This window comes from Aquila chrysaetos, unplaced genomic scaffold (assembly GCF_900496995.4).
Source record: "Aquila chrysaetos chrysaetos unplaced genomic scaffold, bAquChr1.4, whole genome shotgun sequence".
Lineage (NCBI taxonomy): Eukaryota > Metazoa > Chordata > Aves > Accipitriformes > Accipitridae > Aquila > Aquila chrysaetos.
The window spans coordinates 493-13336 of record NW_024470381.1 but is presented as its reverse complement, the minus strand read 5'-3'; the positions used below and the strand labels follow the sequence as shown (position 1 = coordinate 13336).

The window sequence follows — 12844 nt, the reverse complement described above, 5'->3', positions numbered from 1 at the left end:
TCCTGAAGAATACTCTTGCTGCCGAGAAGATGGAACACCTCGTGGCTCGAGGCAACCGAGTCGACGAGCGAGGCAGAGGAGAAACAAACAGTGGAGAGAAAAGCTCAAATCATGGGATGCACAAGCAGCGATGGATGAACTGCCTCAAGGTTGGTAAAGGGGTGTTAAAGCTTAAAATTAATACCTTTTGTTTTGGCATACTTATCATTTTAATAATACCTTTGTCAATAAATGGAAATCCCCATGAACCCATGAAATGGACAATATCTAACTTACAGACGGAGGAACCAGTCCAGGTAATCACTACTCCAGGGAAGGTTAATTTTACAGTATCTTTAACCAGGCTAATTATTGGGAACCGTAAAGATAAAGCTGATCTGTGTAAGCCAATCTATATATGTCCTGCATCTAATTTTGGGAAAGGTTATTGTAACCAACCGGGTCATTTTTATTGTGGCTATTGGGGATGTGAAACTTGGGCCTCCGACTGGAATACACCTGGGGATAAACATATGAGCATAGAATGGATGCCTAAAGGGTGTGAGAGACCTACTATAGGACACGATGGACGTATATATGGACATTGTAATGATGAAGGATACTGCAAAAATATAAGCATAGTAATTAAAGATCCGGAAAATGACCAGTGGTTAACAGGAAAATATTGGGGAATTAGATACTGGGAACCCGGCCCCGATAGGGGAGGAATTTTTGTAATATCCAAAAGACCATTGCCACATGATCCTCATCCCATTGGACCTAATCCAATCTTGAATCCGGTTTTACCAACTTTGCCCAACAAGAAACACAAATCTACTCAAGAGATAAATCGAACTTTACCCTTAGCAGTCATGGTGCACGAATCTGAACTTCAAGACCCCTTGTGGGGTATGATGCAAACTTCATATTTAGCACTGAACTCAACTAGACCAGATCTGACTAAGGATTGTTGGTTATGTTATAACGTAAGACCACCCTATTTTGAAGCAGTAGGAAAAACAAGTAAAATTTGGTGGTCAAATGGAACAAACCCCCAAGAATGTGATTGGGGAGAAAAGAATCGCACTCGGGGAATAACCTTACAGATGGTAACTGGACAAGGTCGATGTATAGGTAGAGTACCCATAAACTATCAACCACTATGTAACCAAACCGTTAGCAATTATGCAATTTCACAGCATAAGATCCAAGGATCAAAATGGGCAATATCCTCTGGTAAAGCAAAATGGGTCTGTTCAGATATCGGAATTACGCCTTGTTTATCTTTAATTTTATTTGATTATGAAAAAACATTTTGCATTCAAGTGCTAATTATACCCAGAATTATGTATCATGCCTCTGAAGAAATAATACAATATTTTGAAAAAGACGGAAATAGACAAAAGAGAGAACCCATAACCGCCATCACTATTGCCACAATCCTTGCCATAAGTGGAGTAGGGACAGGGGTAGCCTCTCTAGTCAAAGGAAGAGAAATACAAAACTTACAAATGGCAGTTGATGAAGACCTAGAAAGAATACAGAAAGGCATTGATCATCTAGCAGAATCCGTCCACTCACTATCCGAGGTAGTGTTACAAAACCGCAGGGGTTTGGACTTATTGTTTTTAAAAGATGGAGGGCTGTGCGTAGCCCTCAGAGAAGAATGTTGTTCATATGTAGATCGTACAGGAATTGTAAGAGACTCAATGCTGGAATTGAAGAATAGACTAGAACAAAGGAAAAAGGAAAGAGAAGCTAATAAATCCTGGTATGAAAATTGGTTTAATGTTTCCCCTTGGTTAACTACCCTACTTTCTACCCTAGCTGGTCCTATAATAATGTTAATATTAGGATTAACCTTTGGACCATGTATTATTAGATATCTGTTAAAAATGATTAAGGATCGTTTTGATACAACGAAGCTTTTATTGTTAAATGCTAATTATATTCCGGTTGTAACTACTTGTGATGAAGAAAACGAAACCTATACTGAACATGAAAATACCGTTTGATAAACAAATGATAAATAGAAGAAGGGGGGAATTGTTAAAAGTTGTAAATTGTTTATCAAACGGTAGGTGTTGCTTAATGAAACAATGTAAACCACAAGAATGTTGCAAAATTGTGCTTGCATGAGTAGTCGCTCGAAGGCTTATTTCACTTAACAAAATGTATAGATATACCCTGAGATAAGCGACAAACCACAAGAATTCCTGCTAAAAACTGTTGCAAAACATTTCTAAGAACTGCCATACAGCAAAGCTGAAGGACCATATACGGAAAAGGTTATCTAAAGGTAACTGAGGAAGACTTTAGCCTTCAGCCTCAACGACCACCAGGAGGCAGAAAACGACCCCCTAGCAACAGCTGGGACATGCGCAGAGTACTCCACTGAAGACGCGAATACGGAAATGAAAGACTGATAAAAGGGGAATGTTAGAAATGTAAGGCGCGGCAGTTGGTGGAGCAGAGACTCCCCTGTCGCCCAGCGCTGTTTTTGCTCATATCCTGCTTACTATAATTAATAAACCTCCATTGAATTACTACGATTGATTAATGAAATTTATGACAAGGGTGCACCGCAGGGTCCATATGCAGCACCGAAGGTGCGGTGCGGTACGGCTGCGTAGTGTGCAGGCGAGCGAGGCTCTGTGCCTAGGAAGCCTCGTCTTGCAAGACCTGTCAGACACGTGTTCTCCTAGGGGGAGGACAGCCGTGCAGCCAGAGTTACAGAAGACGAGGGGAGCGGGAGAGGAGCAGAAAGAAGCATCTGAACTGGCAAGGTCTCCTGGCAGCACCAAGAACGAGAGCTGTGGTGAGTCCCGGGCCCTCGGGGCCCTGTCTCTCTCCCCTCTTCTGTGTTCTGGTCCCTCCCTGCCCCTTCCCTGGCCCCCTCTCTTTCACACACCGCTGCTTTTTTTGTTTGTTTTCTTTCCTCCCTCGTACCTCTGATACTGAAAAGCCGGTCAAAGAAACTCTCTTAAGACTCGTTTTGGAGTTTTAGAAAGCAGGCATTCTTCATTGCAGCGCTGGATGCACGGGGGATAGTTCCACCTAGCGTGCATGCCGCAGCTGTAGCACAAACGGGTTATATAGAGTAACTAATTGCATATTCATCAGATTAGTATACGTATACATAAAAATGATGGCAACTGGTTATCATAGTACTGCCTACATCCGATCACGCGCAAGGAAGGATCCATTTGAGACGAAGGGCTGCTTTTATGACCGCCGACCCATTTGAAGTTCTTGTTGGCTGTCCTTGAAGTCTTTATTCTTGTCCTCGTTCTTTGATCTTGAAGCTTAACGCAGTTTCAATAATCACACGTGGTCGGTTTCAGCATTGTTCTCATCTAGCGTACAGGAACATCTAGTCCTAAGAGCAAAGAACTGCAAAACTTAGGAGTACCTACCTCTGCTAGTTAATTGCTTGGCTATACTTTTGTCTATTGTTTCAATCATAGTGTGAGTGTAAGATTTTAAATAATGATTTACCAAATCTCACTTTTACAGTCACCTAGCAGCAAACCAGTTTCCACGGCTGGTACAAAATATTAGAACCATCCAAATATTTAGACGCGCCATACAGAATGTATGGAAATATGCTATCAGAGGTGTCCCAGGGGCAGGGGGAGCGTCGGGGGGGGCCCCGAGCCCCGGAGCAGACTTGCTGGCAGGACTCGTTAGGCGCGCGACTGACTGAACGAACGCCGGCCGGCCGTCCCCTTTGCCCTCCGGGCTGCGTTTGTGCTCCCTTTGCACGGGGCGAGGGGCCGTGAGGGAGCCCAGGGGAGGAGGAGGTGAGGCGCTGGGGGGGTCGGGCCATGCCGCCCCCTGTTCCTGCTGGGCTCCAGCTGTTGCAAATATTCTGGTAAAGAAATCAAAATGTAATCACATAGAAGAGTTAGGTTTGATGAAGAAGTAAAATTGTGAAGCATAATGTGTAGGATTGTTAAGTTTGAAATGTAGCCATAGAAACTTTAGGAACTGTGTTATGTGTGACTATAGGAACCTTAATATTGTTAAAGTTGGAAATAGCTAACCCTAGAAACCTCACTAGGAAGTGACTGGTTTTTCTCTGTTTTGTTTCAGGAAACTAAGGAAACCGTCGTGGACACCAGTTTGCTGCTTGGAAACCCCCTTAGCCTTCCCATCTTGATTTGAGTATCGAAGATTCCGGTCAGTAGCGCTAAGTGTAACTGACCAATGATTGTTTTTAAATAAGAATATTGATAAAGTTATATAATCAAAGGACCAATCCTTATAAAGGTTAAATTTAAGAATGAGCATAGTATGCATTTTTATGTAAAGAGCTTATGTAACAAAAGAAAAAGTCTGTAAAAACTGATGGATTTTGATACTAAGTGGGACACGCCTTTGGAGGAGCGATCCCCTGTGTCCCCAGCGCTGCGATAAACGAAGTGCCTGCTTCTTAACTTCACATTGGTGTTAAGGAGTTTTATTCCGGATTTCGGTAACGGTTTTGGCGACCCAGATGGGACCTTGCGAGTGAGACTGGACGAGATCAAGTGTTGATCGAACTCCGGCCGGCACTGAGGTATTCTCGGGGAGAACCATCACCCTCGACTCACAAAGCTCCTCGCAGCGTTCCCTGGAAAAAAGGTAAGGCGCCGCTTCTTTGGAATTTGTTTGGAAAGCCTGCCCGTGAGGCGCGGCGAAAGCTTCGCAGGGTTGGGGCTTGGAGGGTACCCGTTTGCAGTGGAAGCCTAGGCGTCTGCCCGTAAGTCACGAGCGAAAGCTATTGCTGGGTTGGACTTTGTGTATTATTTGGGACAACTGTCATTTGCATTTGTTTGGTATTATTTGGTATTTGAATGTATATCAGTATAATGGCATTAGCAAAATCGTTTAAGGATAAGAGTGCAGGAAATGGAACTGCTGATGAAAAGATACCAAAAACATCACCGTTGGGATGTTTATTGGCACTCTGGGGTGAATTGCAGGAAAAATGGGAAACAAACAGAACTTTGAGTTATAATACTACACTGCAATTACTGTTGTTTTGTAGGAGAGAGAGTAAATGGAATAAAGTGCCATAGGTAGATTTGTTCTTTTTAAGTGAAAGTATCTGACGGGGACCGGAGGGGAGGCTCCCAGCAGAACCTCTGGTTACAGCTAAACTGGGAGAACAGAAAACTGAATTTGAATTGACACTAGAGTCACCTTTTCAGTTTTAAACACCTTAGAGGGAGAGTTAAGTTTTGAAGAAATTGCTGGTGTTGGTGCAACAAGCGAACGAGAAACTAGGCCCTTCTTTAAATCTTTAACAATGAAATTGGGAAAGCAGTGGGTCACTCAGCAGTTTTTGTATGTTCCAAATTCTCCTAAACTCCTGCTAGGGAGAGATCTATTTGAGAACTTAAGAGGCAGAAATTAAATTAAAAAATGGAGACGTTAAAATTTTAATTCCAGAAACTAAATGTATTGATGCAGTGGCTTTGTTGTTACAGGATGGTTACCAAAAGCAGAAGATTATACCAGTCAAAGTATAATGCTGTAATTCCAATTGTCTGGACTGGGAAGTTCCCAGTAAATCCAAAAAGCAGAGCCTGTGAGAACTGATATAAAGCCAGGATCGAATCTGCTAAGAATTAAGCAATACCCCCTAAAACAGGAAAGTCGGAAAGGGTTAGTATTGATAATACAAAAATTCTTAAGATATAAATTGTTAATAGAATGTGAATCCAAATATAACACCCCGATCTTGCCTGTTAAAAAGCTAATGAAAAAAATTATAGATTAGTTCAAGACCTCAGAGCAATAAATCAAACAGTACAAGATATTCACCCGGTAGTAGCAAATCCTTGTACTTTGTTAACAACCCTAACAGAGAAACAAGAATGGTTCACGGTGTTAGACTGAAAAGATGCCTTGTTCTGTATTCCCTTGGATCCCAATAGTCAAGAGCTTTTTGCTTTTGAATGGGAAAATCCTGAGACTGGGAGAAAACCACAATATACATAGACAGCCTTGCATCAGAGCTTTAAGAATAATCTTACCATTTTTGGAAATCCATTGGCACGAGAATTAGAGATTTGGAAGAAAGAAAATAATAAAGAAATCTTGTTGCAATAGATGGATGATCTGTTAATTGTAGCTGAGATGGAAGAACAATGCACAAAGTTAACTATTAACTTTTTGAACTTTTGGGGAATCAGTGGATATCGAGTGTCAAAAGAAAAAACGCAAATAACCCAGAAAGAAGCAACTTATTTGAGTTTTGAAATCCTGAAAGGACAGAGACGATTAGGAACTGAGAGAAAGGAGGCAATTTGTCGTCTCCCCGAACCTAAGACTAAAAAATTAATGACGAGCATTTCCGGGAATGGTTGAGTGGTGTCACCTGTAGATTATAAAGTGTGGCTTGCTGGTCTGACCTTTATACGAGCAGCTCAAAACCTCAAACAATGGATTGGACTGATGCCGAGAAAGCTACTTTCAAAGAATTGAAACAGGCTGTAATAGGGGTGCCAGCCCTAGGCCTGCCAGATCTCACAAAGACATTTGAACTTTTTACTCGCGAAAGAAGAGGTATAGCTCTGGGCATCCTGGCCCAATATTTAGGGCCAAGTGGGCGAGCTGTGGCCTACTTCTCGAAGCGATTAGATAAGGTGACTCTGGGGTGCTCTGGTTGTCTGAGAGCCGTCGCCGCAGCTGCGCTACTGATCCAGGAAGCTCGTAAGTTCACCTGAGGACAAAGGATTACTGTGTGTTTCCCATATGATAACCGTTGTGCTAAAACAGAAAGGGGGGCATTGGTTACCCCCTAGCAGAATGCTGAAATACCAAGTGGTGTTGCTGGACCAAGATGATGTTTACTTGAGAACTACTACCACCGTTAACCCTGTTGTGTTTTCAAGAACTGATCAAGTTAAAGGAGAACGGGAACGTGACTGCTTGCAGACAATCGAAAGAGTTTACTCCAGCTGACTGGATCTCTGAGACGTGCCGCTAGAAGAAACGGATCGGGAGCTACATACCGACAGAAGCGGTTTCATCCGTGAAGGAAAACGTTTATCAAGATAGACAATGACTACTGAGGAGGTAACTACATTGCCAACTTTGCCTTCGATGATATCTGCCCAAAAGGCTGAATTGATAGCTCTTATTCGAGCTCTGGAACTAAGCCAAGGAAAGCGAGTCAACATTTGGACAGACTCAAAGTCGGCTTTTGGAGTAGTACGTGCACGTGGAGCAGTGTGGAAAGAAAGAGGACTGTTATCGGCACAAGGAACCACCATGCAGCATGCGGAACAAATGCTGAAATTGTTAGAAGCCATTCAAAACCCAACAGCAGTCACAATAATGCACCGTAAAGCACATCAGTTAGGTAAGACTGTTCCTAACGCAGGTAACCGACTGGCTGATAAAGCTGCTAAAGAGGCTGCAGAAAAAGGCATCCTAGCACTGGTTCCAGAGAAAAGTATAAAATTGCCTAAAGAAACTCCGAATTATAATGAACAAGATGAAGAATTAATTACTAGATTGCAGGCTAACCAAATGAAACAGGATAGGCTGTAACACCGACAGGTCAAATAATAGTCCCACCCACAATAAGAAGAGAAATTGCCCGAGCTGAACATAACAAAGTATATCGGGGAACAGAAAGTAAAATATGACAAAGATTGTTTAAACAATTATAAGCGGATGTGAAATTTATATCTAAAATTATCCCCAAATCAGTAATAAGATTCTCTTTGGAATTATTAAATAAGGAAATTTGTTTTTTAGGAGAATATTAGCAAATTGATTTTATAGAATTGCCTTGAAAAGAAGGATATATCCTAGTTTTAGTTGATATCTTTACTGGGTGGCCCGAGGCTTTCCCTTGTCGCACCAACAAAGCAAGAGAAGTAGTTAAAGTCTTGCTCAAAGAGATAATACCAAAATATGGGGTGCCTGTAAGAATGTCGTCTGGCGATGGCCCTCGTTTTATAGCAAAGATTATGAGACAAGTTGAGCAAAGTATTATCTATAGATTGAGACTATCACACCCCATATAGACCACCAGCAAGTGGGGAAAAAAAAAAAAAAAAAAAAAAAAAAAAGAAAGAATGAACTATACCCTTAAGCAACAGTTGAGTAAAATTTGTCAGGAAACCTCACTCACATGGGTTAAAGCCTTACCCATGGCTCTATTAAGAATCAGAGTATAGCCAGAAGAGAAAGAAAATTTAAGTCATTATGAAATGTTACATGAAAGACCATATCAAGAGTCCTGTGTTCTGAGTATCTTGAGTGCCTTTGGAGATGTGTTTTTAAAAGGTGTTATGATTTCTTTAAGAAATTCTTTTCAAGAACTTCGTCAGTATGTCTCCGCAGCTGGACCCTTAGAATTGGACGTAGCAGCACATCCCTTCCGACCGGGAGACCGAATATCTATAAAATCACTGAGAAGTGGAAAGGACCGTATCGAGTCATTTTAACAACGCTTATAGCAGTAAAGGTCTGGGAGAAGAACCTTGGCTTTGTTATTCAAGAATAAAGCAAGCACCAACAGGAAATTGGAAGTCTAAAGAAACTGGCCCTTTGAAATTGAAAATCTGTAAGTAAGTTTCACGTTATCTATTTGGGAAAACAATTGTGTAAAGTTTATAATATTGGGGTTGCTATTAGGAATATTGTCAAGGGCAGTAATCTTTTTGTGTGTTATAGGGTTTAAGTTTTTTTTTTTTTGAGGGGTTCTAAACATAAGATAAACAAAATGAAACAATTATTGTTTGAGCTGTTAATCTTGATATTAACCGTTTCTGTAATTTTGATTAGAAAAAAAAAAAAAATCTAGTTTTGTAATTGATTCAAAGTTTTGTAAAGACACAAAATTTAACCTCAATAACAGCCTGCCTTCCGATTCCAAAGTCAGATGAAAATCTAGTTCCATGGAGAGTACTGACATTGAATTTAACCAAAACTTGAGAAAAGATGTAGAACAATGAGAATCATTTTAGCAAATTAAATTGGATGGATTTAAAAGGCAATTATTTTTTTTAAATTTGAAAGAAGGAATTATAGCATTTTGCATTATAACATTACCAAACCATCCACCTCATGGGCAAAAGAATTACTTTATCGCCCTTCGGGAGAAACTTGTAGAAACACCCCTTGGGGCTGTCGGTTGCCAAAACCGTAGAGACAAGTGCAAAAAGGAACTTGGGATCACATTTAAAATATAAAACGACGTTTAGAATTTACTGGAGTTCCAGGATCCTTGTTAGATCCACCCAGAGTCAGGACCATCTATTGAAATTTAGATTGGTTTAGACAAACAGAGAAAAATCACACATCCTAAACAGAATGGTATGAAAGTTTATACTTGCAACTCCTCTGACCCCAAAATCCAAAGACTTTCTCTAGTAGCTAAAGCTCCAAGATGGGGGATGTATTTGTAGAAAGTATAATATTTTAAATGATATTTGGTCCCCTCTTAGTAATGGAAAAGATTTAGCTTGGAATTGACTGTATTAAAGGACAGGTGAAAAGTCTAGGGTTAACTGTTTGGGTGACTAGTGATGATATATGCTCCACTCACCTCTTCATGAAGGACAAAAGCAAATAACGGACTTTAGACTTAATAACTCTGTCCTCTCTCTGGAAGAAATCTCCCTTGTGGCCTCGATGGTGGACTTGGGTAAATCGAGAAGACGATACCTGGCAATTGCCAAGTCTTAGAACTAAAATAAGATGGGTATTAAATTCTGTGGTTTTACCCCAGTTAACAGCTCTTCAAAATAAGATGACTCTTGGCACCTTTTATTCCATAAACGAAGCGCCTGCTTCTGAACTTCACGTTGGTGTTCAGGAGTTTTATTCCGGATTTCGGTACCACAGCTGCGGGCCGGGGCTGGAGGAGCCCCAGGTGCGGGCAGTGAGGCTGATGGCGACGGCCCCTCCCTGTGAAAGGGGGGGCTGCCAGGGGAGGGGCCGCAGCAGGGCCGGTGGGAGCCCAGGCAGGAGCGGAGTGTGGCCGGACTGCAGCTGCCCCTCGGGAGAAGGTGAGCAGGGCCGGGCGCTGCTCGGACCGTGAACGTCCCAGGCGGGGGTGGCCCAGGGGAGGTGGGGGCTGCCGGTGCCGAGGCCGGGGGGGGGGCCTGGGGGCTCATAGAGGGGCTGGGAGCATGTGGGCCGGGGGGGGCCCGGGCCCCGTGGCGGGGCTGCGCAACCACCCGGCGGGTCTGGGAGAAAGCCCTGAGGAGGATGGCGGGGTCTGTGTCGGACGCACAGAGCGGCAGCGGGGCGGGGCCGCGCCGTGGCGGAGCGGCGGCGGTGGGCGCTGCCCGGAGCCGGAGCCGGGCGGGGGGTGCCGTGCCGTGGCGGAGCGGCAGCGGCGGGCGCTGCCCGGAGCCGGGCGGGGGGTGCCGTGCCGTGCCGGAGCCGGCGGCAGCAGCGCTGGGGGCTCGGCGGGGACTGCGGCTGCGCCGGCGTGGGGGTGGGCGGGAACGGAAGCGGCGTCCCCTCGGGGTCAGGCAGCAGGGCGGGCTGCCTCCCACGGCATGATGGGAGCTGTAGTTTTCGCGGACTCGGCGGCCGGGCAGCAGCGTGGCTCTCGGGCGCTGCGTAGTCCTCGCTGCCGCCGTGGCCCCCGGAGTCCGACCAGGTCAGACTCAGGAGCATTGCCGGTTTCGCGTGGTTTTCCGCGGGCTTCCCACTGTGCCCACTCCCTGACCACCCATGTGGACGCGCCTCCTGGGCGCATGCGCCGTCCTGCGTGTGGGGCAGCCCGGCGTTTGTGCGCCGGCTCTGGCCCCTCCGGCACATGCGCGGTCCCAGGGAGCACCGTGGCGGCGCGCAGGGCGCAGGTCTCGGCGGCAGCGGGCGAGCGCTGGGACCGCGGGTGAGGCGAGCGATCCTCTCCAGTGGGGGCGAGGGGTGCCTCCTGCCTGCTGGCCGCCCGGGGCTGGCGGGACGGGAAGCTGCGAAGTGGCTGCCGCGGCAGGCTCCCGGTCCGCCGGAGGCGAGCCGGGCCAGGGCAGCGCCGGGGAGTTCCCCGAGAGCCAGTAGAAGGGAAGAGGGGACGGAGGCGGGCACCCCCCAGGCACAGCCAGCGGGCGCCTCCCCGAGTCACCAGAGCTCCCCCGGCCCCTCTCAGCCCGTGCAGCTGCCCCCGGCTCCAGCCCCTCCCCTGAAGCCTGTGCTGTAGCTGCAGGCATCCCCCGAGCCCTGTTGTGAGGGCTGCAAGCTGGCCCTCCGGTGTTCTCGAGTCTCCCTTGACGTGGGTGCCGTTAGCAGTGGCATGGGGAACGAGCGGCGTCTGCAGAAGCCCCTGCAGAAGAAGGGGCTCCGGCCAGGGTCGAGCTGCAGTAATAACGGTTACTGCTGCCTGTTTCCCTCTCCCAGAGGCCATGCTGTGGGTGCGGTTGTCCGTTCGTCCCCTGGGGATGCCGTTGACTGCAGTAGCCTCAGGCTTGTGTGGGCTGTCTCTGCCTGGCCTCCCTCTCCTCGTGGTGCAGGAGCACAGAGGGACAGGTGGAGCACTTACTGGCTGTGGGCAGGAGCTGCTGAAGCTGGAGAGGCCACAGAAAGGTAAAGCTGCTGAAGAATAAAATAAAGAAGATCCAGGCAGCAGCTGCAGACAGGAGATAGCCTGCCTCTCCAGGTGAGGATGGATCCTTCTTAGTGTAGTCCTCAGCAGATCCAATCACCAACGTGCATGGCAGGGTCTGTATGCGTAACCAAAAGCACAGTACAGCCATGTAGTGTGTGTGCATGTGAGGCTGTGTTTCTAGGAAGCCTCATATTGTAAGAGCTGTAAGACACCAATCTATTCTTTTAGGTGGATGATAGTCAAGTGACTGCAGCTACAGAGGAGGAAAGGAGAGGGAGAGAGAGACAGACATGTCTGAACTGTCAAATTCTCCCAGCAGCTCCAAGAGGGGGAGGTACAGTGAGTCCTGGACCCCTGGGGCTGTGTCACCCCTCTTCTGCATCCCAGTCCCTCCCTGCCCCCACCTTCTCTTTCTCTCACTGCTTTAATTTTTTTGGTTTTTCTTCTTGCACCTCTCCCTCTCTTGTTCTTCAAGTCCCCGTCTTTCTCTGTTGTTCTGCCTCTCTGTTTTCTTTTTCTCTCTGCACTTCTGTCCTGTCCCGTCCCTCTTTTTTTTTATCCTCTGTCTCTGCCCTGCAGCCCATCACTACTTTGTCTTTCTCCATCGATCTGTCTGTCTTCTTATCCCAATCTTAATTCCTCCCTGTCTGCCCTTTAGCCCTTCACAATTCCCACTGTTCTCACCTGTCTGACGCTGTGTCTCTATTTTTAAATTCCTTTCTCTGCCCTGTATTCTACATACACTTTCAGTTTCTTAGATTGTGGGTAGTTAGGGTCTGGCGGCCGGAAGATGTCGTGCTGTACGGAAAGGTAGGGCCCCTCTCCAGGTAGCCAATAACACTTAGTTTATGAGGTAAGCGGACAGAAGTGACATCATAAACCCAAGCTATATAATGCCGTGTCACTCACAAATAAACGCCATTTGCCGTCCACCACATTGGTGTCCATGATGGCCCGAGCGGCCTGGGGTTGGTCGCCGTGCCGTTCCTGAATCAGGGCACCACGCCAACGAAAGGCAACAAGTGGTGCCGAAACCCGGGATTCGTCGCCTGGACAGGTGAACGGCGGCCGGAGCGGCAGGACCAGCCCGGCGGGGAGGACGCTCCCGGACCAACAAGGATGATGGAAGCCCTTGTGAAGGTCGTATCACAATTACATACACAGTGGGGTATTGACTGTAAACCTAAAGATTTTACTCTCGCAGTTGCGAGGCTTTTGCAAATTGGGGTCATTGACCAGCCGGTGGATATTCTCCACCCCGAAGTGTGGGATAAATGCACTAAAGCGTTAGCCGAGGAG

General features: G+C 46.2%; 1 long non-coding RNA gene across 1 annotated transcript; it reads left to right on the top strand.

Annotated features, from left to right (window-relative positions):
- The first annotated feature begins 10840 nt into the window (after positions 1-10840).
- Positions 10841-12268, top strand: LOC115337675. Its single transcript, XR_003922216.2, has 3 exons — positions 10841-11212; positions 11338-11596; positions 11774-12268. It is a non-coding gene; the product is annotated as an uncharacterized LOC115337675 (long non-coding RNA).
- Positions 12269-12844: the final 576 nt, after the last annotated feature.